This window comes from Protopterus annectens, chromosome 7.part1 (assembly GCF_019279795.1).
Source record: "Protopterus annectens isolate FY-2018-M chromosome 7.part1, PAN1.0, whole genome shotgun sequence".
Classification (NCBI taxonomy): domain Eukaryota; kingdom Metazoa; phylum Chordata; order Ceratodontiformes; family Protopteridae; genus Protopterus; species Protopterus annectens.
This window is the reverse complement of record NC_056740.1, coordinates 460,643,533-460,670,124: the sequence shown is the minus strand read 5'-3', so window position 1 is coordinate 460,670,124 and position 26,592 is coordinate 460,643,533. Positions and strand designations below refer to the sequence as shown.

General features: G+C 42.4%; 1 protein-coding gene across 1 annotated transcript in view; it reads right to left on the bottom strand.

The window, feature by feature from the left end:
• Positions 1-26,592, bottom strand: part of LOC122807828 (stimulated by retinoic acid gene 6 protein-like) — a gene marked incomplete in the record, with an annotated part of 2,062,125 nt that overhangs the window by 111,357 nt on the left and 1,924,176 nt on the right.

Below are 26,592 nucleotides of genomic sequence, written 5' to 3'. Positions count from 1 at the left end.
ATTCAACATATAAATACATAATTAAAACTAATTAAATAATGACATCACATTTTAAATACACCAATGAGCCCAAGCACTGCCTCAACACAATTAAAGGTACAAAACCCATTCAAGTATAGTTCTGAAAAATGTTGAAAAATTGAAACACAAAATAATTCACAACAATTAAATACATGCTATAACTTATACATATACACATACACTTATGTATAAAAATAAATTAAATTAATATGAAATAAAATGCATATGCCTCAACCTGTAGACTTTAAAAAGTGATAACTCTGTTAAACAGAATAAAATAGATACAGTGTGCCACAATGCCATCCCCCTTCAAATTAGATACAACTTGCTTTCTGTTTTAACACTGGTTTAATGGATATACATTCATTGATACCCGGGCACCTCGTGGCATTCAATCTCACCTGCCATTGAACTTCTAAGAGGGCCACCTTGTTGCTTATATCACCCCCTTGATCATCATATACCCTGTCAATGACAAAAAACAAGAACTTTTTAAATTCTTGCAATAACAACTATGCAAAAACAACGCATTATGTGCATCCTTACTCTTTATGCTGCGTATATGCTCACTTATTAGATCTCGCAACCTCGTGTGGTCATCCCAATGTAGAATGCGTCACATGTACTACAAGAAGCCACATAAACTAAACATTTTGTATTACAATTACACTGACCTGGGCATGCAATTGTACGATCAAAGCCTTTACAACCAGGTGTGTACCTCACAAATAAATCTACAAACTCTACACCTACCACACTTAGACATAATTGATTTCCTGACCCTGGGCACCCTTTCCATAATTGCTTTTAAGTTAACACCTTTGCTAAACACAATCCTAGGTGCCTTCCCAATTATGTCCTTGGTGTCCTTGTCTAAACAATGATTCCATACCTCACGTAACGAAGCTGCAATGACAGTGGCCTTCTCATTGTAATTAAAAACCAAGCAGGCTTTATTCTTCCCTGCATCCTTGTTCATGTTGTTCAACTCCATATTGCTCGCCCCATTAACTTCCCCTCTCAATATAGGTTCAAAAACAGTATTCCTTTTCCTAATTACTTCCTTTTTGACTTTTAATAAAAGGTTAAGTGGATACCCCCTATCCATAAGCATACCCACAAGTTTGTATATTTCCTCTCTAAAAAGAGTGTCATCACTGATTATCCTAGATAGTCGTATCATTTGTCCCTTTGCCACCCCTCTGCCAGCAGCAGAGAACTGAGGAAAATCGACTTCTTTCCTGATCTAAGTATTTTTTTTGCTTTTTTTACCTAAGAGACCTTCCTTTTCTTACTTTGAACAAGTGTAAACTGCTTTATTACCTGTTTTTTGCATTGTACATTATCTGCACTTAAAGTTACATTTGGTCGAAAGTTTTTTGTTTAATTTAACTGCTGAGGCTGCCCACTAAAGTGAACTAGCCTGTGTAAGTGATGTATTACTGTCTTTCCTGCATTTCTGTGTACTTTTTAAACTAAAAACAAAAAAATATCCTTGTTTTCCCGCCTTTCTCGACTAGTTTAGACCAGTATACAGGCTTTGCTGTATTCTGGACTGTGGTGTAGTTCCTGTGTTGGCCATTGCCTTACTTGGATAGAAGGAAGTTTCTTTGCTCACCAGTGGGAGTGGGGAGCCTTGAGCAGCCTATCTGTCCCTGAAGGAGTGACCTCAGCACAATATCTTGTAGTAATTGGTTGTTTTGGACCATTTCCAGCTCTTTTGAAGTTCCCTGTTTAAAATCCACCCTGAGCATTTTTTTCTGGCTATACTACTCAGAAACAGCTCCTTGTGGTCCTGCAGAGTGGTGCTAGCAGCAGAGAACTGAGAAAAGCGACTAATTTCCTGATCTAAGTATTTTTTTGCTGTTTTTACCTGAGAGACCTTCCTTTTCTTACTTTGAACAAGTTTAAACTGCTTTATTACCTGTTTTTTGCATTGTACATTATCTGCACTTAAAGTTACACTTGGTCAAAAGTTTGTTGTTTAATTTAACTGTTGAGGCTACCCACTAAAGTGAGCTAGCCTGTGTAAGTGATTTATTATTGTCTTTCCTGCATTTCTGTGTACTTTAAAAAAAAAAAAAAAAATCCTTGTTTTCCCACCTTTCTCGACTAGTTTAGACCAGTATACAGGCTTTGCTGTATTCTGGACTGCGGTGTAGTTCCTGTGTTGTCCATTGCCTTACTTGGATAGAACGAAGTTTCTTTGTTCACCAGTGGGAGTGGGGAGCCTTGAGCAGCCTATCTGTCTCTGAAGGAGTGACCTCAGCACAAGAGCTTGAAGTAATTGGTCGTTTGGGACCATTTCCAATTCTTTTGAAGTTCCCTGTTTAAAATCCGCGTTTGCACGGCTTTGCACGATTGTGCACATAGCGCAGTGCCAGTTAAACAGACTTAAACTATTCCTCGCTCCGCCAAGTCTGCACTTCAATTTTTACCTTAAGAAAGCTCTACTTTCAACAAAGTCAGTCTATTCGCTTTATCATAAGCCTAGCACTTCCTCCTAAAACCTTTCTTTTAAGTGAAGCACCCTTAAACTAACGTAAGCACTACATTCCACCTACAACCCGTGCTAATACCCACTTCCCTTCAAAGTCCTCTCTCTGACCCAGTTGCACATCACCCCCTTATACTATTCTGGCATGTCGAGTGGTATATTACTGACGTCCTCTCCAGTTCAGCTGGTTAATCTGGGAATCCTGAGACAATGTTACAATTGTCTCATGTACACAGACAACCCTCTCCTCCTCCCAACAAACACAAACACATGTGAGAGATGCAACTATATAGCCAATCTGGAGGCTGAACTCTCTCAAGACAGGACTAGCAAGACCAGACAGGAGGAGAAGGTAATCACACACAACAAACCCAGTGTCACATAAACCAACCACAACTGCAAACCAAACACATAGTAACACAAAGACATACTCGGAGGCTCTATGAAAAATTTACCGAAACAACAGAGGCTCCCAAAGCAGACATCCAGGAAAACACCACCACAAAACTCTGCACAAGCAACACATAGTACACAAAGTCAGTGTGCCAAACAATCACAGCCCTTACGGCGAAACACCATGCCTGATACACTAGTAATAGGTGACTCTATAGTCAGACACACTGACGTCCCGCTTACCAGGCTGAACAAAGAGAGGGTAACGGTGATCTGCCTGTCCGGAGCTAGGATCCGCCACATAACACAAGCACTCAGGTCACTCCAAAGCAAGTACAAATATGACTCAGTCATTGTCCACGCTGGCGTGAATGATCTGAGATGTACCTCTTTGGACTACATGAAAAGAGACATAGAGGAGCTCTCTGATTATGTAGCCCAGGCTGGTATAACCCTGGACCTGAGCAGCATCTTGCCCTCACCAAGAATGATGCCACAATACAAAGACAAGATGATCAGCTTTAATAATTGGCTCAATTACTGGTGTCATTCTAGGGGGATCCAATGTCTGTCTGCTTGGGATGACATGCTGGACAAGCCAAGCTGCTTCACAAGGGACGGCTTGCACCTGTCACCACTGGGCTTCCGGATATTGGCTAAGGCTCTTGCCACCCCCCATAGTGCCTTTTTAAGGCAAGGCTCAAAAGACAAACCCACCACCTTAGAAATCAATAAAGGAAAAAAAACTAAGGGTAATGCTGCTCAATGTCAGAAGTCTAAATCTCAAGATGCAGGCTCTCGAAGCACTCCTCAGTATGGAGAGCATCGATGTCTGTGCAGTAACTGAAACCTGGTTCAAGGCTCCTGAGAGTACCCCAGCCCTACCAGATTATACCTCGTATCATGCATTTCGGCCCCAAAACCTGGGCCGAACCACAAAAGGAGGGGGAGTGTCCATATTCATTAAAGACACCCACACCTCCAGGTTAGTGGCAACGCACGAAGCATCGGAGACCATCCATGTGCATCTAACCGTAGGCAAAACTGCTATACAACTTGTAGCATGCTACAGACCACCCTCGCAATCTCAGAAACTCCATTCAGCCTTCCTGAAGACACTGGAGGATATGAATGTCTCACCAAATACCATCATATTGGGAGACTTCAACTACCCAAACATAGACTGGGTGCATTACTCAAGCCCCAACACCCTAGCCCAAAGGTTCCTGGAATTCATTAACTCAAATACTATGGAACAACTAGTCACCTCTCCCACAAGGGGAAATAATATACTTGACCTGATCATCACAAACATGGGGACAAAATGCTCAACACCGGAAGTATACCCCTCACTAGTGAGATCAGACCATAAACTAATAACCCTGGATATTCATATCCCACCTCCACCCCCAGCACAAAAGACCACAGTGAGAAACTTCTCAAAAGCTGACTTTACACTCTTTAGGACTGAAATGGTATCCTTCAAGCCCCCTGGGCCAGTGGAAACCACATCCTACACTGCTGAATCCTTCACAAATGCTTTCTATGGGCATCTCCAAGAATGCATTAATCATGCAATCCCAAATAAAACCAAGACCCTTTCCACCAAAGGCAGGCATCCTATCTGGTGGACCTCAGCCATAAACAAACTTTATAACAAGAGAAGGAAGCTACTGCAAGACTGAGCAAAATCCCATAAAGGGAAGGCATCCCTGATCAGCACTAGCAAAAAACTACGTTCGCTAATAAAATCATCAAAGGCCAACTTCGAGAGAAAAGTCACTAAGGACACTAAAGATAATCACAAGGCCTTCTTCAGTTATGTTAGAAACCTGGGCAGAAACCCTCAGATATGTGCAGAGTTAGTTCATAATGGCAAAAAATACGCCGAACCCACAGATATTGCCAACATACTGGCAGACAGGTTCAGTGCAAATTACTCCCCTCCATCTCCCCCAAAAGATGAAATAAATATCTTAGCTGAATGCAACCTCCCTGAAATCTCAGATGTCCAGGTGAGACCTGCCCTCAGCAAAGCTAAAAATACAGCATCCATGGGACCTGAATGTGTCCTGGGTTGCGTGCTACGTGAACACCTAGAGGAGCAAAACCCGCACATAAGAATGCTGTTTAATCTTAGCCTTGCTACAGGATACTTCCTGAACATTGGCGTGCATCTACAGTAGTCCCACTCCACAAAGGTGGCACCTCTACAGACCCTAGAAACTACTGCCCCATAATCTTGACCAGCCTGGTCTGCAAAGCTATGGAAAGAATCATTATGGAACTCATAAACAAAGACATCGGGGACCTACAGACAATTGACCCTACCCAGTTTGACTTTGTAAAAGGCAGATCCTGTCTTTTAAACCTGGTGGACATTTTTGAAACAGTCACTAGAGCCATCGATGAAGGCAAAGCAGTTCATACAGCCTACCTGGATCTGGCAAAAGCCTTCGACACAATACCCAACTCAGGCATCATAGACAAGCTCAACAGCTTAAATGTAAACCCATTTGTCACAAGATGGGTTGCAAACTGGCTAAAGGACAGAACCCACAAAGTCAGAATAGCAGGAGCTTTGTCAGACTCTAAGCCAGTCACAAGTGGAGTCCCACAGGGCTCTGTCTTGTGACCCCTCTTTTTCGGCATTTATTTCTCAGATGTGCAGGCAAATATAGGGGGGTTGTGGCTGACAAAGTTCGCAGATGACTGCAAACTAGGCACCATAGTCGACACACCAGCTGCCACATGCATCCTCCAGAAGGGCCTCACAGAAACAGACGACTGGTGGCAGAGTCATGGCCTTAAACTAAATGCCAAAAAATGTATAGTCATCCCCTTTGGAAAAAACAAAGTACCCACAAATTACCACATAGGTGGTAATCCACTAAGTACGGAAAAGTAATCAGAGACCTGGGGACCCAAGTTGACAGTGACCTCTCATTTGACACCCACGTCGCCAAAGTGGTTAGAAAGACCTTCTACCTTGCCCACCTTATCATGAAGGGATTCACATCCAGATCAAAGGATGTCATTATACCCTTATATTCCTCCATTATCAGGCCTATGATTGAGTACAATGCCCCGTTTGGTATTTACCTCACCCGGCACCTGCAGCAGATGGAGAGACCCCAAAAGTAACTTACCGAGAGGATCAAGGGTCTCCAGCATATGTCATATGCTGCCAGACTGAAAAAGCTCCAGCTCTATTCAGTAGCATACCGCCTGCTCAGAGGTGATCTGTGCCTTACGTACAAGGCCATGGCCAATTCAGAATTAATGGACATGCTTCACCTCAAAAAATCCAAATCCATCAGAGCCACGAGAGCCAAAGATCTAAACCTCAGCGCAAATATGAATAGGACATGCTGGAGGGACAGATTCATAACCCAGAGGCTTCCCACACTCTGGAACAGGATACCTGTCCATGTTAGGCAGAGCCCCTCACTGACTCTCTTCAAGAGAAATCTAGACGAATGGATGGGTGATCGTAGGTTTACCCCGGGGGTCATCTCTGTGTCATTGCTAGATAGAGGCACAGTCAACTAAATTTAATTTAAATTGTACACTTTTGTATCATTACATGGGGTGGTGAAAGCCACATACACTTTGGCTAGGCTTATAAATGCCCTAGGGCAGATAGCCTAGTACTATACTATGAAACTATGAAACTATGAAACTTACTCAGTTACACAGTTAGGTAATGTAAAAATGTAACAGCTCCCAGCCCAGGAGCACTGTCTGGTTAAGTGACATGCTCAGAGTAACACAGTTAGGTAAGGTAACAATGTAACAGCTCCCAGCCCAGGAGCATTTTCTGGTTAAGTGACTTACTCAGAGTTACACATTTAGGTAATGTAACAATCTAACAGCTCCCAGCCCAGGAGCACTGTCTGGTAAAGTGACTTACTCAGAGTTACCCAGTTAAGTAATGTAACAATGTAACAGCTCCCAGCCAGGAGCACTGTCTAATTAAGTGACTTACTCAGAGTCTCACAGTTAGGTAATGTAACAATGTAACAGCTCTCAGCCCAGGAGCACTGTCTGGTTAAGTGACTTACTCAGTTACACAGTTAGGTAATGTAACAATGTAACAGCTCCCTGCCCAGGAGCACTGGCTGGTTAAGTGGTCACACAGTTAGGTAATGTAACAATGTAACAGCTCCCAGCCCAGGAGCACTGTCTGGTTAAATGACTTACTCAGTTACACAGTTAGGTAATGTAACAATGGAACAGCTCCCAGCCCAGAAGCACTGTCTGGTTAAGTGACTTACTCAGAGTTACACATTTAGGTAATGTAACAATGTAACAGCTCCCAGCCAGGAGCCCTGTCTGGTTAAGTGACTTACTCAGAGTTACACAGTTAGGTAATGTAACAATGTAACAGCTCCCAGCCCAGGAGCACTCTCCGGTTAAGTGACTTACTCAGAGTTACACATTTTGGTAATGTAACAACGTAACAGCTCCCAGCCAGGAGCCATGTCTGGTTAAGTGACTTACTCAGAGTCACACAGTTAGGCAATGTAACAATGTACCAGCTCCCAGCCTAGGAGCGCTGTCTGGTTAAGTGACTTACTCAGAGGTACACATTTAGATAATGTAAAAGTGTAACAGCTCCAAAGCTGGGTGCACTGTCTGGTTAAGTGACTTACTCAGAGTCACACAGTTAGGTAATATTACAATGTAACAGCTCCCAGCCCAGGAGCGCTGTCTGGTTAAATGACTTACTCAGTTACACAGGTTAGGTAATGTAACAATGTAACAGCTCACAGCCAGGAGCACTGTCTGGTTAAATGACTTACTCAGTTACACAGTTAGGTAATGTAACAATGTAACAGCTCCCAGCCAGGAGTACTGTATGGTTAAGTAACTTACGCAGAGTCACACAGTTAGGTAATGTAACAATGCAACAGCTCCAAACCTAGGGGCACTTTCTGGTTAAGTGACTTACTCACAGTTACACAGTTAGGTAATGTAACAATGTAAAAGCTCTCAGCCCAGGACCACTGTCTGGTTAAGTGACTTACTCAGTTACACAGTTAGAAAATGTAACAATGTAACAGCTCCCAGCCCAGGAGCACTGTCTGGTTAAGTGACTTACTCAGAGTCACACAGTTAGGTAATGTAACAATGTAACAGCTCCCAGCCAGGAGCACTGTCTGTTTAAGTGACTTACTCAAAGTTACACAGTTAGGTAAAGAAACAATGTAACAGCTCCCAGCCCAGGAGCACTGTCTGGTAAGTGACTTACTCAGAGTTACACATTTAGATAATGTAACAATGTAACAGCTCCCAGCCAGGAGCCCTGTCTGGTTAAGTGACTTACTCAGAGTCACACAGTTAGGTAATGTAACAATGTAACAGCTCCCAGCCCAGGATCACTGTCTGGTGAAATGACTTACTCAGTTACACAGTTAGGTAATGTAACATTGTAACAGCTCTCTGCCCAAGAGCCCTGTCTGATTAAGTGACACTCAGAGTCACACAGTTTGGTAATGTAACAATGTAACAGCTCCCAGCCCAGGAGCACTGTCTGGTTAAATGACTTACTCAGTTACACAGTTAGGTAATGTAACAATGTAACAGCTCTCAGCCCAGGAGCACTGTTTGGTTAAGTGACTTGCTCAGTTACACAGTTAGGTAATGTTACAATGTAACAGCTCCCAGCCCAGGAGCACTGTCTGGTTAAGTGACTTACTCAGAGTCGCACAGTTAGGTAATGTAATAATGTAACAGCTCCCAGCCCAAGAGCACTGTCTGGTTAAATGACTTACTCAGTTACACAGTTAGGTAATGTAACAATGTAACAACTCCCAACCCAGGAGCACTGTCTGGTTAAGTGACTTACTCAGAGTTACACATTTAGGTACTGTAGCAATGTAACAGCTCCCAGCCAGGAGCATTGTCTGGTTAAATGACTTACTCAGTTACACAGTTAGGTAATGTAACAATGTAACAGCTCCAAACCTGAGGGCACTGTCTGGTTAAGTGACTTACTCAGTGTCACACAGTTAGGTAATATAACAATGTAACAGCTCCCAGCCCAGGAGCACTGTCTGGTTAAATGACTTACTCAGTTACACAGTTAGGTAATGTAACAATGTAACAGCTCCCAGCCAGGAGCACTGTCTGGTTAAATGACTTACTCAGTTACATAGTTAGGTAATGTAACAATGTAACAGCTCCCAGCCAGGAGTATTGTCTGGTTAAGTGACTTACTCAGACTCACACAGTTATATAATGTAACAATGTAACATCTTCCAGCCTGGGAGCACTGTCTGGTTAAGTGACTTACTCAGTTACACAGTTAGGTAATGTAACAATGTAACAGGTCCCAGCCAGGAGCACTGTCTGGTTAAGTGACTTACTCAGAGTTACACAGGTAGCTAATGTAACAATGTAACAGCTCCCAGCCCGGGAGCACTATCTGGCTAAGTGGTATTGTCAGAGTTACACAGTTATGTAATGTAACATCTCCCAGCCTGGGAGCGCTGTCTGGTTAAGTGACTTACGCAGAGTCACACAGTTAGGTAATGTAACAATGTAGCAGCTCCAAACCTGAGGGCACTGTCTGGTTAAGTGACTTACTCAGAGTTACACAGTTAGGTAATATAACAATGTAACAGCTCCCAGCCCAGGAGCACTGTCTGGTTACTACTCAGAAACAGCTCCTCATGGTCCTGCAGAGTGGTGCTAGCAGCAGAGAACTGAGAAAAGTGACTACTTTCCTGATCTAAGTATTTTTTTGCTTTTTTTAGCTGAGAGACCTTCCTTTTCTTACTTTGAACAAGTTTAAACTGCTTTATTACCTGTTTTTTGCATTGTACATTATCTGCACTTAAAGTTACATTTGGTCGAAAGTTTGTTGCTTAATTTAACTGTTGAGGCTACCCACTAAAGTGAACTAGCCTGTGTAAGTGATGTATTACTGTCTTTCCTGCATTTCTGTGTACTTTTTAAACTAAAAAACAAAACAAATATCCTTGTTTTCCCGCCTTTCTCGACTAGTTTAGACCAGTATACAGGCTTTGCTGTATTCTGGACTGTGGTGTAGTTCCTGTGTTGGCCATTGACTTACTTGGATAGAAGGAAGTTTCTTTGCTCACCAGTGGGAGTGGGGAGCCTTGAGCAGCCTATCTTTTCCTGAAGGAGTGACCTCAGCACAATAGCTTGTAGTAATTGGTTGTTTTGGACCATTTCCAGCTCTTTTGAAGTTCCCTGTTTAAAATCCGCCCCTGAGCATTTTTTTCTGGCTATACTACTCAGAAACAGCTCTTTGTGGTCCTGCAGAGTGGTGCTAGCAGCAGAGAACTGAGAAAAGCGACTACTTTCCTGATCTAAGTATTTTTTGCTGTTTTTACCTGAGAGACCTTCCTTTTCTTACTTTGAACAAGTTTAAACTGCTTTATTACCTGTTTTTTGCATTGTACATTATCTGCACTTAAAGTTACATTTGGTCAAAAGTTTGTTGTTTAATTTAACTGTTGAGGCTACCCACTAAAGTGAGCTAGCCTGTGTAAGTGATTTATTATTGTCTTTCCTGCATTTCTGTGTACTTTAAAAAAAAAAAAAAAAAAAAAATCCTTGTTTTCCCACCTTTCTCGACTAGTTTAGACCAGTATACAGGCTTTGCTGTATTCTGGACTGCGGTGTAGTTCCTGTGTTGTCCATTGCCTTATTTGGATAGAAGGAAGTTTCTTTGTTCACCAGTGGGAGTGGGGAGCCTTGAGCAGCCTATCTGTCTCTGAAGGAGTGACCTCAGCACAAGAGCTTGTAGTAATTGGTCGTTTGGGACCATTTCCATCTCTTTTGAAGTTCCCTGTTTAAAATCCGCGTTTGCATGGCTTTGCGCAATTGTGCACATAGCGCAGCACCGGTTAAACAGGCTTAAACTATTCCTGGCTCCGCCAAGTCTGCACTTCAATTTTTCCCTTAAGAAAGCTCTACTTTCAACAAAATCAGTCTATTCGCTTATCATAAGCCTAGCACTTGCTCCTAAAACCTTTCTTTTAAGTGAAGCACCCTTAAACTAACGTAAGCACTACATTCCACCTACAACCCGTGCTAATACCCACTTCCCTTCAAAGTCCTCTCTCTGACCCAGTTGCACATCACCCCCTTATACTATTCTGGCATGTCGAGTGGTATATTACTGACGTCCTCTCCAGTTCAGCTGGTTAATCTGGGAATCCTGAGACAATGTTACAATTGTCTCATGTACACAGACAACCCTCTCCTCCTCCCAACAAACACAAACACATGTGAGAGATGCAACTATATAGCCAATCTGGAGGCTGAACTCTCTCAAGACAGGACTAGCAAGACCAGACAGGAGGAGAAGGTAACCACACACACAACAAACCCAGTCTCACATAAACCAACCACAACTGCAAACCAAAGACATAGTAACACAAAGACATACTCGGAGGCTCTATTAAAAATTTACCGAAACAACAGAGGCTCCCAAAGCAGACATCCAAGAAAACACCACCTCAACACTCTGCACAAGCAACACATAGTACACAAAGTCAGTGTGCCAAACAATCACAGCCCTTAAGGCGAAACACCATGCCTGATACACTAGTAATAGGTGACTCTATAGTCAGACACACTGACGTCCCGCTTACCAGGCTGAACAAAGAGAGGGTAATGGTGAGCTGCCTGTCGGGAGCTAGGATCCACCACATAACACAAGCACTCAGGTCACTCCAAAGCAAGTGCAAATATGACTCCGTCATTGTCCATGCTGGCGTGAATGACCTGAGACGTACCTCTTTGGACTACATGAAAAGAGACATAGAGGAGCTCTCTGATTATGTAGCCCAGGCCGGTATAACCCTGGCCCTGAGCAGCATCTTGCCCTCACCAAGAATGATGCCACAATACAAAGACAAGATGATCAGCTTTAATAATTGGCTCAGTTACTGGTGTCATTCTAGGGGGATCCAATGTCTGTCTGCTTGGGATGACATGCTGGACAAGCCACGCTGCTTCACAAGGGACGGCTTGCACCTGTCACCACTCGGCTTCCGGATATTGGCTAAGGCTCTTGCCACCCCATAGTGCCTTTTTTAGGCAAGGCTCAAAAGACAAACCCACCACCTTAGAAAACAATAAAGGAAAAAAACTAAGGGTGATGCTGCTCAATGCCAGAAGTCTAAATCTCAAGATGCAGGCTCTCAAAGCACTCCTTAGTATGGAGAGCATCGATGTCTGTGCAGTAACTGAAACCTGGTTCAAGGCTCCTGAGAGCAACCCAGTCCTATCAGGTTATACTTCGTATCATGCATTTTGGCCCCAAAACCTGGGCCGAACCACAAAAGGAGGGGGAGTGTCCATATTCATTAAAGACACCCACACTTCCAGGTTAGTGGCAACGCACGAAGCATCGGAGGCCATCCATGTGCATCTAACCATAGGCAAAACTGCTATACAACTTGTAGCATGCTACAGACCACCCTCGCAATCTCAGAAACTCCATTCAGTCTTCCTGAAGACACTGGAGGATATGAATGTCTCACCAAATACCATCATATTGGGAGACTTCAACTACCCAAACAGAGACTGGGTGCATTACTCAAGACCCAACACCCTAGCCCAAAGGTTCCTGGAATTCATTAACTCAAATGCTATGGAACAACTAGTCACCTCCCCCGCAAGGGGAAATAATATACTTGACCTGATCATCACAAACATGGGGACAAAATGCTCAACACCGGAAGTATACCCCTCACTAGTGAGATCAGACCATAAACTAATAACCCTGGATATTCATATCCCACCTCCTCCCCCAGCACAAACGACCACAGTGAGAAACTTCTCAAAAGCCGACTTTACACTCCTTAGGACTGAAATGGTATCCTTCAAGCCCCCTGGGCCAGTGGAAACCACATCCTACACTGCTGAATCCTTCACAAATGCTTTCTACGGGCATCTCCAAGAATGCATGAATCATGCAATCCCAAATAAAACCAAGACCCACCAAAGGCAGGCATCCTATCTGGTGGACCTCAGCCATAAACAAACTTTATAACAAGAGAAGGAAGCTACTGCAAGACAGAGCAAAATCCCATAAAGGGAAGGCATCCCTGATCATCACTAGCAAAAAACTACTTTCGCTAATAAAATCATCAAAGGCCAACTTCGAGAGGAAAATCTCTAAGGACACTAAAGATAATTACAAGGCCTTCTTCAGTTATGTTAGAAACCTGGGCAGAAACCCTCAGATATGTGCAGAGTTAGTTCATAATGGCAAAAAATACACTGAACCCACAGATACTGCCAACATACTGGCAGACAGGTTCAGTGCAAATTTCTCCCCTCTATCTCCCCAAAAGACAAAATAAATATCTCAGCGGAATGCAACCTCCCTGAAATCTCAGATGTCAAGGTGAGAGCTGCCCTCAGCAAAGCTAAAAATACAGCATCCATGGGACCTGACGGTGTCCTGGGTTGCGTGCTATGTGAACTCCTAGAGGAGCTAAACCCGCACATAAGAACGCTGTTTAATCTTAGCCTTGCTACAGGATACTCCCTGAACATTGGTGTACAGCTACAGTGGTCCCACTCCACAAAGGTGGCACCTCTACAGACCCTGGAAACTACTGCCGCATAAGCTTGACCAGCCTGGTCTGCTAAGCTATGAAAAGGATCATTATGGAATTCATAAACAAAGACATCGGGGACCTACAGACAATTGACCCTACCCAGTTCGGCTTTGTAAAAGGCAGATCCTGTCTTTTAAACCTGGTGGACTTTTTTGAAACAGTCACTAGAGCCATCGATGAAGGCAAAGCAGTTCATACAGCCTACCTGGATCTGGCAAAAGCCTTCAACACAATACCCCACTCAGGCATCATAGACAAGCTCAACAGCTTAAATGTAAACCCGTTTGTCACAAGATGGGTTGCAAACTGGCTAAAGGACAGAACCCACAAAGTCAGAATAGCAGGAGCTATGTCAGACTCTAAGTCAGTCACAAGTGGAGTCCCACAGGGCTCTGTTTTGGGACCCCTCTTTTTCGAAATTTATTTCTCAGATGTGCAGGCAAACATGGGGGGGTTGTGGCTGACAGAGTTCGCAGATGACTGCAAACTAGGCACCATAGTCGACACACCAGCTGACACATGCATCCTCCAGAAGGGCCTCACAGAAACAGACGACTGGTGGCAGAGTCATGGCCTTAAACTAAATGCCAAAAAATGTATAGTCATCCCCTTTGGAAAAAACAAAGTACCCACAAATTACCACATAGGTGGTAATCCACTAAGTACAGAAAAAGTAATCAGAGACCTGGGAACCCAAGTTGACAGTGACCTCTCATTTGACACCCACGTCACCAAAGTGGTTAGAAAGACCTTCTACCTTGCCCACCTTATCATGAAGGGATTCACATCCAGATCAAAGGATGTCATTGTACCCTTATATTCCTCCCTTATCAGGCATATGATTGAGTACAATGCCCCATTTGGTATGTACCTCACCCGGCACCTGCAGCAGCTGGAGAGACCCCAAAAGTACCTTACCAAGAGGATCAAGGGTCTCCAGCATATGTCATATGCTGCCAGACTGAAAAAGCTCCAGCTCTATTCAGTAGCATACCGCCTGCTCAGAGGTGATCTGTGCCTTACGTACAAGGCCATGTCCAATTCAGAATTAATGGACATGCTCCACCTCAAAAAATCCAAATCCATCAGAGCCACAAGAGCTAAAGATCTAAACCTCAGCACAAATATGAATAGGACATGCTGGAGGGACAGATTCATAACCCAGAGGCTTCCCACACTCTGGAACAGGATACCTGTCCATCTTAGGCAGAGCCCCTCACTGACTCTCTTCAAGAGAAATCTAGATGAATGGATGGGTGATCGTAGGTTTACCCCGGGGGTCATCTCTGTGTCATTGCTAGATAGAGGCACAGTAAACTAAATTTAATTTAAATTGTACACTTTTGTATCATTACATGGGGTGGTGAAAGCCACATACACTTTGGCTAGGCTTATAAATGCCCTAGGGCAGATAGCCTAGTACTATACTATGAAACTATGAAACTATGAAACTTACTCAGTTACACAGTTAGGTAATGTAAAAATGTAACAGCTCCCAGCCCAGGAGCACTGTCTGGTTAAGTGACATGCTCAGAGTAACACAGTTAGGTAAGGTAACAATGTAACAGCTCCCAGCCCAGGAGCATTTTCTGGTTAAGTGACTTACTCAGAGTTACACATTTAGGTAATGTAACAATCTAACAGCTCCCAGCCCAGGAGCACTGTCTGGTAAAGTGACTTACTCAGAGTTACCCAGTTAAGTAATGTAACAATGTAACAGCTCCCAGCCAGGAGCACTGTCTAGTTAAGTGACTTACTCAGAGTCTCACAGTTAGGTAATGTAACAATGTAACAGCTCTCAGCCCAGGAGCACTGTCTGGTTAAGTGACTTACTCAGTTACACAGTTAGGTAATGTAACAATGTAACAGCTCCCAGCCCAGGAGCACTGTCTGGTTAAATGACTTACTCAGTTACACAGTTAGGTAATGTAACAATGTAACAGCTCCCAGCCCAGAAGCACTGTCTGGTTAAGTGACTTACTCAGAGTTACACATTTAGGTAATGTAACAATGTAACAGCTCCCAGCCAGGAGCCCTGTCTGGTTAAGTGACTTACTCAGAGTTACACAGTTAGGTAATGTAACAATGTAACAGCTCCCAGCCCAGGAGCACTGTCTGGTTAAGTGACTTACTCAGAGTTACACATTTTGGTAATGTAACAACGTAACAGCTCCCAGCCAGAAGCCCTGTCTGGTTAAGTGACTTACTCAGAGTCACAACAATGTAACAGCTCCCAGCCTAGGAGCACTGTCTGGTTAAATGATTTACTCAGTTACACAGTTAAGTAATGCAACAATGTAACAACTCCCAGCCCAGGAGCACTATCTGGTTAAGTGACTTACTCAGAGGTACACATTTAGGTAATGTAACAATGTAACAGCTCCCAGCCAGGGGCACTGTCTAGTTAAATGACTTACTCAGTTACACAGTTAAGTAATGTAACAATGTAACAGCTCTGAGCCAGGTGGACTGTCTGGTTAAGTGACTTACTCAGAGACACACAGTTAGGTAATGTAACAATGTAACATCTTCCAGCCTGGGAGCACTGTCTGGTTAAGTGACTTACTCAGTTACACAGTTAGGTAATGTATCAATGTAACAGCTCCCAGCCAGGAGCACTGTCTGGTTAAGTGACTTACTCAGAGTTACACAGGTAGCTAATGTAACAATGTAACAGCTCCCAGCCTGGGAGCACTATCTGGCTAAGTGGTATTGCCAGAGTTATGCTGTTAGGTAATGTTACATCTCCCAGCCTGGGAGTACTGTCTGGTTAAGTGACTTACTCAGAGTGATACAGTTAGGTAATGTAACAATGTAACAGCTCCAAACCTGGGGGCACTGTCTGGTTAAGTGACTTACTCAGAGTTACACATTTAGGTAATGTAACAATGTAACATCTCCCAGCCCAGGAGCACTGTCTGGTAAAGTGACTTACTCAGAGTTACACAGTTAGCTAATGTAACAGCTCACAGCCCAGGAGCACTGCTTGGTTAAATGACTTACTCAGAGTCACACAGTTAGGTAATGTAAAAATGTAACATCTCCCAGCCCAGGAGCCCTTTCTGGTTAAGTGACTTACTCAGAGTCACACAGTTAGGTAATGTAACTATGTAATAGCTCCCAGCCCAGGAGCGCTGTCTGGTTAAGTGACTTACTCAGAGTCACACAGTTAGGTAATGTAACAATGTAACAGCTCCCAGCCAAGGAGTCTGTCTTAAGTGACTTACTCAGAGTCACACAGTTAGGTAATGTAACAATGTAACATCTCCCAGCCCAGGAGCCCTGTCTGGTTAAGTGACTTACTCAGTTACACAATTAGGTAATGTAACTATGTAACAGCTCCCAGCCAGGAGTACTGTCTGGTTAAGTGACTTACTCAGTGTCACACAGTTAGGTAATTTAACAATGTAACAGCTCCCAGCCAAGGAGTCTGTCTTAAGTGACTTCCTCAGAGTCACATAGCAGGCAGATGTAGATAGAAAGAATCAAACCCCGTATTCCTGGCACAAGGCATAGCTCATTAACAGCTCAGAGGCTTAATGCCAGTCCTTGCTAACTTGTTAATTACCTTATTAACTTACTGATTACTAACCTTAGATCCTTTACAAACTATTATTTATTTATTTTTTTCTTGCTACTTCTAATTCGCAAATGCCCTTTTTGCTTTTGGAATAACATATTACTGAACCTCTGACACTTTTCTAAAGTTAAGTAGATAGTACTTTTACAACAATATGACACATTGACCAGATATTTAAAGTAATTGACCCTAACCATGGTTCTAGGGAAAGACGTAACTGCAATTCTCTGTGTCCAGTTTGGAATGCGACACTGCACATATGTAAGCATTATATACTGCATTAGTCTTCCTGGCAAGTTGAGTAAGTCCAGTTTAATACAAGATAATAGCCCTGCGATAAAATTCACCTTTTGTCTGATGACCTGTCTGGTCCTGGTTCACAAAGTATGAGCAGAAATGTCCAAAACTGTACCAGTCATAGCAACCCGTGTTGGTGTCTGTAATTGCTGTCGCTTTGATAAAATTTAACCCAATATGTCCTTTGTCAATTAAATAACTTACCTTGGGTGGTGAGCTTAAACTTGTGCTATTTTTTTTGTTTTTTTGCGTCTTGATGATCTGTGCCTTTGTTTCTGGCAATTAGGTTCCTTATTTCTGATCCCATGTGCTGCTCTTCTTTGGGTTTCATCTGACAAGTATATTGTGATGTCAGTAGCCTTTGAACACATTGTAAAGCTACTCACAAATATGTTGAATGACTACTGGTACATCGCCGTAGTCAGTAATAAGTCTGATACTCTACTAAATTTATTTAAGCAAATATGTTATAGTTACATATATGCCGTACACTGTCATAGACATGGCATGCTGTCAGGCCAACTTCTTTGCAGCTTATTTGTGGCTGAATTTGCCGTGTGTAATGTTGGTAGGTCATGTGATGCTCATCAGGTAATTCTTTATTTTTATTTATTTATTTATTTAACATTTGTTGACCGGGAATGTCCGACTAGGTTCCACAGAGCCTGTTTTCAGTGGAGGCCCGGGGAGAAATGCTCCAGATGCATATCTTTGGAATGTGGGAGGAAACCGGAGTACCCAGAGGAAACCCACGTGAACACAGGGAGAACATGCAAACTCCACACAGAAGGCACCCCAGCCGAGAATCGAACCAGAGAACCTCTTGCTGTGAGGTGACAATGTTAACCACTGCACCACTGTGCCGCCCTTCCATTAATTCCATTAATTATATAATTATTACAGATACCTTGGAGGATAGGAGATATTATTCTGAGTGGTTTTGTACCTGGGAAGTCCTATTTTATAAACTTGCTGCCTTTTAATGGGCATTTATGGACATTTTTGGTGAAGGGCTAGCAGCAGATGTTATATATGTTTCAATATGTTCAAGACCTTTAATACCTTGCCACATTTTATTATTATTTCCTTACTAATGAAAAGTAATATTACTGTATTTCCTGTTAGATGAAGTGTTAATTGTTTGTTAGGGTGAAGATGTAGGGTAAAGGTAACTTTAGAAAAAAAGTTAACTGCTGGAGGTCCCACAGGACTCAGTTTTGGACCCATTTTTATTTGTGATTTTTATGGCCAGTTTCACAGAGGATAAAAATTTATGGGGGATCAGATATGCAAATGGTGTGAAAGTCAGTTCTCTTCTGTCTGGGTTATTTGATCAAATTTTCATCCAGCCATACCTGGACAAATTATTTAGATGGGCTTCTGAGAATGATATTAAATTTAATGTCAATAAAACCTGTGTTATGGATTTTCGGGAAATGAACCCTAATTGCCCCATGCTTTGGATGACCCTAATTGCCCTTATGCTTTGGATGACCCTAATTGCCCTTATGGTTTGGATGACCCTAATTGCCCTTATGCTTTGGATGACCCTAATTGCCCTTATGCTTTGGATGACCCTAATTACCCTTATGGTTTGGATGACCCTAATTGCCCTTATGCTTTGGATGATGTTAGGACTAAAGACGTCAGTGTTATAAATGAGTCAGGTGTTAAAATGTATAAGTCTTTAAAGTTTGGCCTTCATTTACTTGATGTTATTAGAAGGTATTGTTATAAAATTATTATTTATTTATTTATTTTATTTTTGTTTTACATCTGTTGACCGGGCTAGTCCAACTGGATATATGTCCATTTTCAGTAGAGGCCCAGGGAGAAAAGCTCCAATAATCAGAATATAACTGCAACTTCAGGTTCAGTACAATTTTATAGATTAGAATATGATTGTTATATAGTAGCATAGCAACATTATAACGTAGCATTTTATAAAAAGAAAAGAGACAGAGAACAAAAATATGTATAAAGAAGTTCATACTCTGTAGTGGTTCCTAAGAAAGAGTAAGTTTTTACAGACTTTAGTTAGCTTATACAGGTCCTACTGTCTGAGGATAATGAAAGAGTTAGGCATAAAATAGCAATGGCTAGATAAATAGATATTACACATACCTGGAGGGGATTATTAGTCTGCGTTACTACATGGGCATAGCCAGTGGTTTCTAAGGTATTCTTTGAGTTGCTTTTTGAAAAGTCGCATTGAAGAAAGAGATGAGAGCTCACTTGGGAGCAGATTCCAGGTTTTACCCACGGTGTTGGAGAACAGTGAATCCCCAGCCTTATTTTTGGATTTAAGTGTGGATACTAGTACTTTATTTGCTGAGCGAAGGGTTGTCAGATTATTATAAGGGGTAAGAAGGCTAGTAAGTATTGGAGTGTTACTGGGCTAATAAAGGATCTTGTGGGCAATCATAAGTTGGTGGAACTGAAGCTGATTATGTAGTTCCATCCATACTAGCTGCTTTAGGTTTTGACAGTTGCGAGTTCTAAATGAGGAAGCAGTAGGTTCATAGGTTCATAGGTTAGTACTAAGCTAACTGCTCTTGTGAGCCATTTTAAGCCTAGCCAATTATCCCTTGTGAGACTCAAACCCTGCACCTTGTGTTTGTAAGGCAAACACCTTAACCATTAGGCCATCCTCCCAGTAGCAAATCTGGCAATGTTATTGTAGGAGGTTGCCAGTTTGTTGAGGTTATTTTTTGATAGATTGGTATAAATGGGAGAGGCATAGAGGAGGGTAGATATAAGGTGGGTATAGGCAAAAGTAGTTCTAGCTGTTGGAGTAAGGAAGGGTTTAATCCTGTAGATGGAGCCCAGTTTTCTGTTAACTGATTTTATTGTAGTGTTGGTATGTGCGTCAAAGTTAAGGTTGTGGTCTATATTGTTACACATAAGAGTTTGGTGGTTGGGTCAGGTGACATGACAATGCCATTATTGGATATAACTGTGAATCCCATTGGGGAGGATTTTTGTGTGGGAGTGAAAAGTAATCATTTTGTCTTTTTGAGGTTCAGGAGGAGGCAGTGCTGTAAGAACCAGATGTCTGCTATGTTAAACACTTTTTGGGTGAGGGACTGGAGTTCAGGTGAACAATAGGTATTTTTAGAAGTTACAAGAGCTGGGAGTGTTACTTCCAATTTACAAAACTATAATTCGACCTGTTATAGAGTACTGTGGGTTTATACATGTGTTTGATAGAGCACAACTAAGTGGAACGAATTCAATGGTATCTTACCAGGAGGGTACGTGGAATGTCGGGTTTAAATTATTACAACAGACTTAAGCTGTTATCTTTGTTCACAATTAAATAAAGGTTGTTTACGGGAGACCTACTTATAACATATAAATGTGATTATGATAGTATGTTTGGGGATGCTGTAGCTATTCATAACAGGAGACGTATTTTGAATACAAGAAACAATAATTATTTTTCCGATAGGCTTGTTAATTTATTGAATGGGTGGTATAATGTCTTTGACTGGAATGCCACCTCATGATGGAATAACATCACTTCACAGATGAGGAAATCTCAGTCAGTTAACTCTTTAAAAAATCTAGATCAATGGATTGGCTTCAGGGCTTTTGACCGAAAGGTTTATGGCAGCAAGTTCTTTGGAGGCCTTTTAAGGCACTGAGGTTGAGTCTTTTAACATTCAACTTTGAACATTGAATAATACAGGTACCAGACAAAAACAACTGTAATAAAAACAAGACTTGATGTTTTTATTTATTTATAAATGCATGTTAAAGGGATATCAGTCAGTGAAACATTTATTTGTTCTTATTTTGCTTTCATTCAGAGCCACAGATAATAGTTTGCTTATTAAATCCACGGTCTTCTATGTGATGGGAAGACCAGTGACCCATTCCTGAATGATCCTTGAAAGCATCTACCATTGTGCCTGATATACTGGGTGTATATTACGCTATCAAAAAGCTGTAATATCAAATGTCTTTTCATCGACCCATAAAAGTCAAACTGTCATAATAGCAAACACCCAAATGAGTGAATTCTTTCCCTGGGAAAGAAACTGCTACCATCTTTGTGAGTTTGCCCTTTCCTCACTGTAGTGCAATCTCGAGTTGGTATATTTAGTTAGGGTGTGTGTGTGGGGCACAGCACATTACATTACAGGTGTGGGGGGCAAAGCCCCCCATTTTGTTATGTTTAAAGTAGTTTGTAGTTCATAGTAGGGCTAGTGATTTTTTTCCCAGGGAAAGAATTTGCTTATTCAGGTTTTCGCTATTATGAGAGTTCGACTTTTACAGGTTGATGAAAAGCCATTCGATATTACGGCTTTTTGATAACGTAATATACACCCTGATATACCAAGTGTCAGGTTCTGAATCTGTACCACTGTTGAATCTGTCTGTCATTCATCAATACATAACTCTGGAATGATTTGGCTGAGATCTGCCATAAACTTCTTGCAGTTATACTGGATACCTTCTCACCACAATATAAAACTAAGGGAGGATGGGTTCACAGCTTTCCATGAGACTTTTGAGGAAACTGACACCCAATTAAATATTTTTTTGTTGTGTTTGGCTTTTTCTTCAGTGTTAAATTATATGGAATATTCCTTAATTCATTGATTTGCACCCTGTTTTCCTGAGTGAGTATTGTAATTGAAATTACAATGCAGAACTCTAAGCTGAAGACTTTAAAAATGTGATTCTAATCTAACAATCAACTCAAGTCACCAGAAAAGTCAATACATGTTACAGTCATCAGTGGTCTAATGTTTTGTGCATCTGTATTTCAGTGTGGTGTTCTGGATTTTGCCATCCATGTTTCTAGGTGTGTGTGTGTGTGTGTGTGTGTGTGTGTGTGTGTGTGTGTGTGTGTGTGTGTGTGTGTGTGTGTGTGTCTGTGTGTGTGTGTGTGTGTGTGTGTGTGTGTGTGTGTGTGTGTGCGTGTGTGCGTGTGTGTTCCTGTGCAGCTGGCTATAACTGTACCATAAGATAACCAACGATGGCAGGACTGCCTATCCACAGTCGATGCACTGACTCAGTGCAATAGACTGAACTCCTGTCTCTCTACCCTTGCCCCAGCCTTACCAGACTACTGGAGTTATAGAGAGCATGTAGCCAACATGTTCCATTTCTTTGGTGTTACTAAGTACTTTATTTCATAAACTTTCTAGTCTACTAGAAAAGTTTATCAATCTAAATTGCATGCTGCTGAGATATGAAAATCAGACAGACTACATGCAAATAAGAAAAATAGTGCGGACTTAGGCAGTTCTACAAGGTCCACTCAGAGAGCATATGGGGGCCAGAAATGAGCTGCAGACCACAAATCTGAGAAACATCAGCACTAACCACTGTGCAGCCCACCTGAAAGGTACTGTAGCCCACTCCCACGTCAAGCTGTACAATATCGACAAGGATTGTTGCTGATGTAACTGAGTCACGGGAGCTTATTTATAATGGTGTCTACATAATACTAGTTTTGTTTGGAAAAACAAAACTAAAATATTCATATGCACTGAAAATACAAAGTCGGGTGCATCAGTATAGAAGTGGGGAATGGAGTATAAGGACCTTTTGGAATGGCTCACCAACTCAGTAGAAAAGTTGAAGTTTCACTTTGCTGGAAATAAACGTAAAGTACAGCACCTGAGCCAAAATAACTCGGGTATGGCAAACAACCTGAAGAAAGTAGAACTAGTGGCAAAAGGACAAGAACAGCATCTAAAGGTGTCAATTCCACTACTTTGGAAACTGAGTGAGAGGGGAGGGGTCAATAAAATGTTGGGATGTAGCCTTAAAATTATAGCTTCTAAAAGCAAAAAGGTAATGCTTTCATTCTACAGCACCCTGGTCACACCGTGAAGACTTGCGCAGTTCTGAAGGCCAAACAAAAAGGGACATCAAGGTGATAGAAGCTATCCTGAGAAAAACATCAAACAATACATGGGATTCAAGTCAAATAATATAGATTCATAGGCTCATAGGTTCATAGGTTCATAGGTTCATAGGCTCATAGGTTCATAGGTTCATAGGTTCATAGGCTCATAGGTTCATAGGTTCATAGGTTCATAGGTTGGTAATAGGCTATCGGCCCTAGGACCTATGCAAGCCTAGCCATAACAATTCCCTGGATATTTCTTCCCACAATATTTACTTCTCTGGGCCCCTGTCTAGCAGGGCGACTGACATGATCCCCAAGGTGAATTTCATATCTTGCATCCAATCATCAAGGTTCCTTTTGAAGAGAGCCAAGGAGGTTCTCTGTTTGACATGTATGGGCAGTCTATTCCAGAGTATGGGGAGTCTCTGGGTCAGGAACCTATCCCTCTAGCATGTTTTGTTCATTGTGATGACAAGGTTTAGATCCCTGGAGCGTATGGCTCTGAGGGATTGGGATTTCTTTAAGTGGAGCATGTCCAACAGCTCAGGATTTGACATGGCCTTGTATGTTAAGCAGAGATCACCTCTGAGTAGACGATATGCCACAGAGTATAGCTGGAGGTTTTTTTAGACTGTCAGCATATGGCTTCTGCTTTAGGCCTGTGATTCTTTTAGTGAAGTATTTCTGTGGCCTTTCCAGCTGTTGCAGATGTCTTGTGAGGTACATACCAAACAGGGCATTATACTCTATAATGGGTCTAATGAGGGATGAGTACAGTGGGACAATGACCTCTTTTTTCTGGATGAAAAGCCCTTAGTGATGAGGTTTGCTACATAGAAGGATTTCCTGACTGTTGTGGCAATGTGGTTATCGAAAGTGAGACCACTGTCCAACTGTGTCCCTAAGTCTCTCATCACACTTTCGATGTTTAATGTCCTGCCACCTATGTGGTAATTCATGGGTACATGTTTTTTTCCAAAGGGGATAACTAAACATTTCTTGGCATTAAGCTTGAGCCCATGGCTCTGGCACCAGGCATATGTTTCTCTAAGGCCCTTTTGTAGAATATCCACATCATTTGGGGATTCAATAGTGTCTCCCAGTTTGCAGTCATCTACAAATTTTGTTAGTCAGAGTCGCTTCGTGTTGGCCTATACTTCAGAGAAGTCGATGCCAAACAAGAGAGGTCCCAGGACTGAACCCTGAGGTACTCCACTTGTCAGTTGTCTGGAGCTGGATTTGGAGTTGGCTACTTTTACAGTCTGGGTTCTGTCAGTAAGCCAGTTGGCAACCCATCGAGTGACGTAGGGATTTATGCCCAGCTTAGTAAGTTTATCTATGATTCCAGAGTGGGGGATGGTGTCAAAGGCTTTGGTGAGGTCCAGATAGGCTGTGTGATCCACCTTACCCTCGTCCACAGCTCTGGAGACTGATTCGAAGAAGTCAATCAGATTCAGGAGACAAGATCGGCCCTTCACAAACCCAAACTGGGTGGGGTCCAGTGTTTGAAGGTTGCCAATGTCTTTGTTTATAAGTTCCATGATAATGCGTTCCATGCCCTTGCAGATCAGGCTTGGTAGACTGATGGGACGGTAGTTCCCGGGATCCAAGGTGGATCCTCCCTTGTGGAGCAGGATAACTGTACCTGTGTGCCACTCAGTGGGCACAAAGCCTGAGGTGAGGCTATGATTAAACATGACACTTAGGTGAGGTGCCAGTTCATTTTGTAGTTCATGTAGTACACAGCCTGGGATGTCATCTGGTCCCATGGATGCTGTATTCTTAGCTTTGGAGAGTGCGGTTTCTACCTGTGTGGCCGTGATTATCGGAATTTTGCAATCTTTTGGTATTGAGATGGACCCTTTAGGGGGTGAGAGGGGGGTAAGGTTGGCACTAAATCGATCTGCCAGGATATTGGCAATATCCTTGGGATCAGTATATTTAATGCCATTCTGTTGTAGCTCAGAGCAGATCTGGGCATTGCCATTTAGATTCTTGACATAACTATAGAATGTCTTGTAGTTGTCTTTGGAATCTTTGGCAATTTTATTTTCGCAACTAGCTTTTGAGGATTTTATGAGGGATCTCAGCTTTCTTACTGAGGCTGGTGAGGGAGTTTTTTGCATCCTGGGATTTTCCTTTTTTCTGCAACAGTTTCTTCCTTCTGTTGTATAGTTTGTTTATAGCAGGGGACCACCAGATTGGCTTCCTTTTTTTGGAGAAGAGCATCTTGGTTCGATTTGGGATGGCACGATTCATGCATGAGTGGATGTGCTCATACAGTGCCTTAGTGTAGGATTCTGCAGTTGAACTTCCAGATCCCATCTGTGTGGGTGTTGTGAAGTTTGTCAATTCTGACTTCAGCAGCATGAAGTTGGCTTTGGAGAAGTTTTTTAAGGAGGTTTCCTTACTGAGGGGGGGGGGGAGTCGGGGTGGGATGTGGATGTCAAGGGTGATTTGCTTATGGTCAGACCTGAACAATGAGAGGGTGACCACTGGTGTGGAGCATCTGTCTCCCATGTTGGTAATGACCAGGTCTAGGATATTGGAGCCCCTGGTAGGACAACGGATTAGTTGATCCAGGGCATTGCAATTTATGAATTCCAAGAACCGTTGGGAAAAGGAGTTGGTAGCCGAGTAGTTTTCCCAATTAATGGAAAGGTAGTTGAAATCACCCAGTATTAGGGTGTTTTGTTGTATCTTAATATTTTCCAGTATGTTTAGAAAGGCGAAGTGGGAATCTTGGGGCATGGTGGGGGATCTGTAGCAAGCTACAGTTTGGATTGCAGTCTTACCTAGTGTTAGTTGCACCTGGAGAATTTCAGATGCATTGTGTTGGGCAACTAGCCTGGAGGTGTGAATATCCTTGCTGAATATGGACACTCCTCCACCTTTAGTGCTTCGGTCTTCATTTTGTGGCCGAAAAGTAAGAATTGTAGCCTGGTATTGCAGGGGTCCTCTCTGGAGCCTTGAACCAGGTCTCAATTACTGCACAGATATCGATGTTCTCCATTTTTAGGAGTGCCTCAAGAGAGTGCATTTTGAGGTTTAGACTAGCACTGAGTAGCATTACCTTCAGATTTTGCATGTTTGTATCTGTTACGGTGGTGATTTTATCCTTTGAACCTTGGTAAAAAAGGCACTATAGGGGTGGCAAGAGCTTTAGCCAGTAACCTGAATCCCAGGGGTGACAGGTGCAGACCATCTCTGGCAAAGCATTGTGGTTTGTCGATCATGTCATCCCGGGCAGACAAATACTGGAACCCCTTTGAATGACACCAGAAGCTTAGCCAATTGATGAAGTCAATTATTTTGTCCTTATACT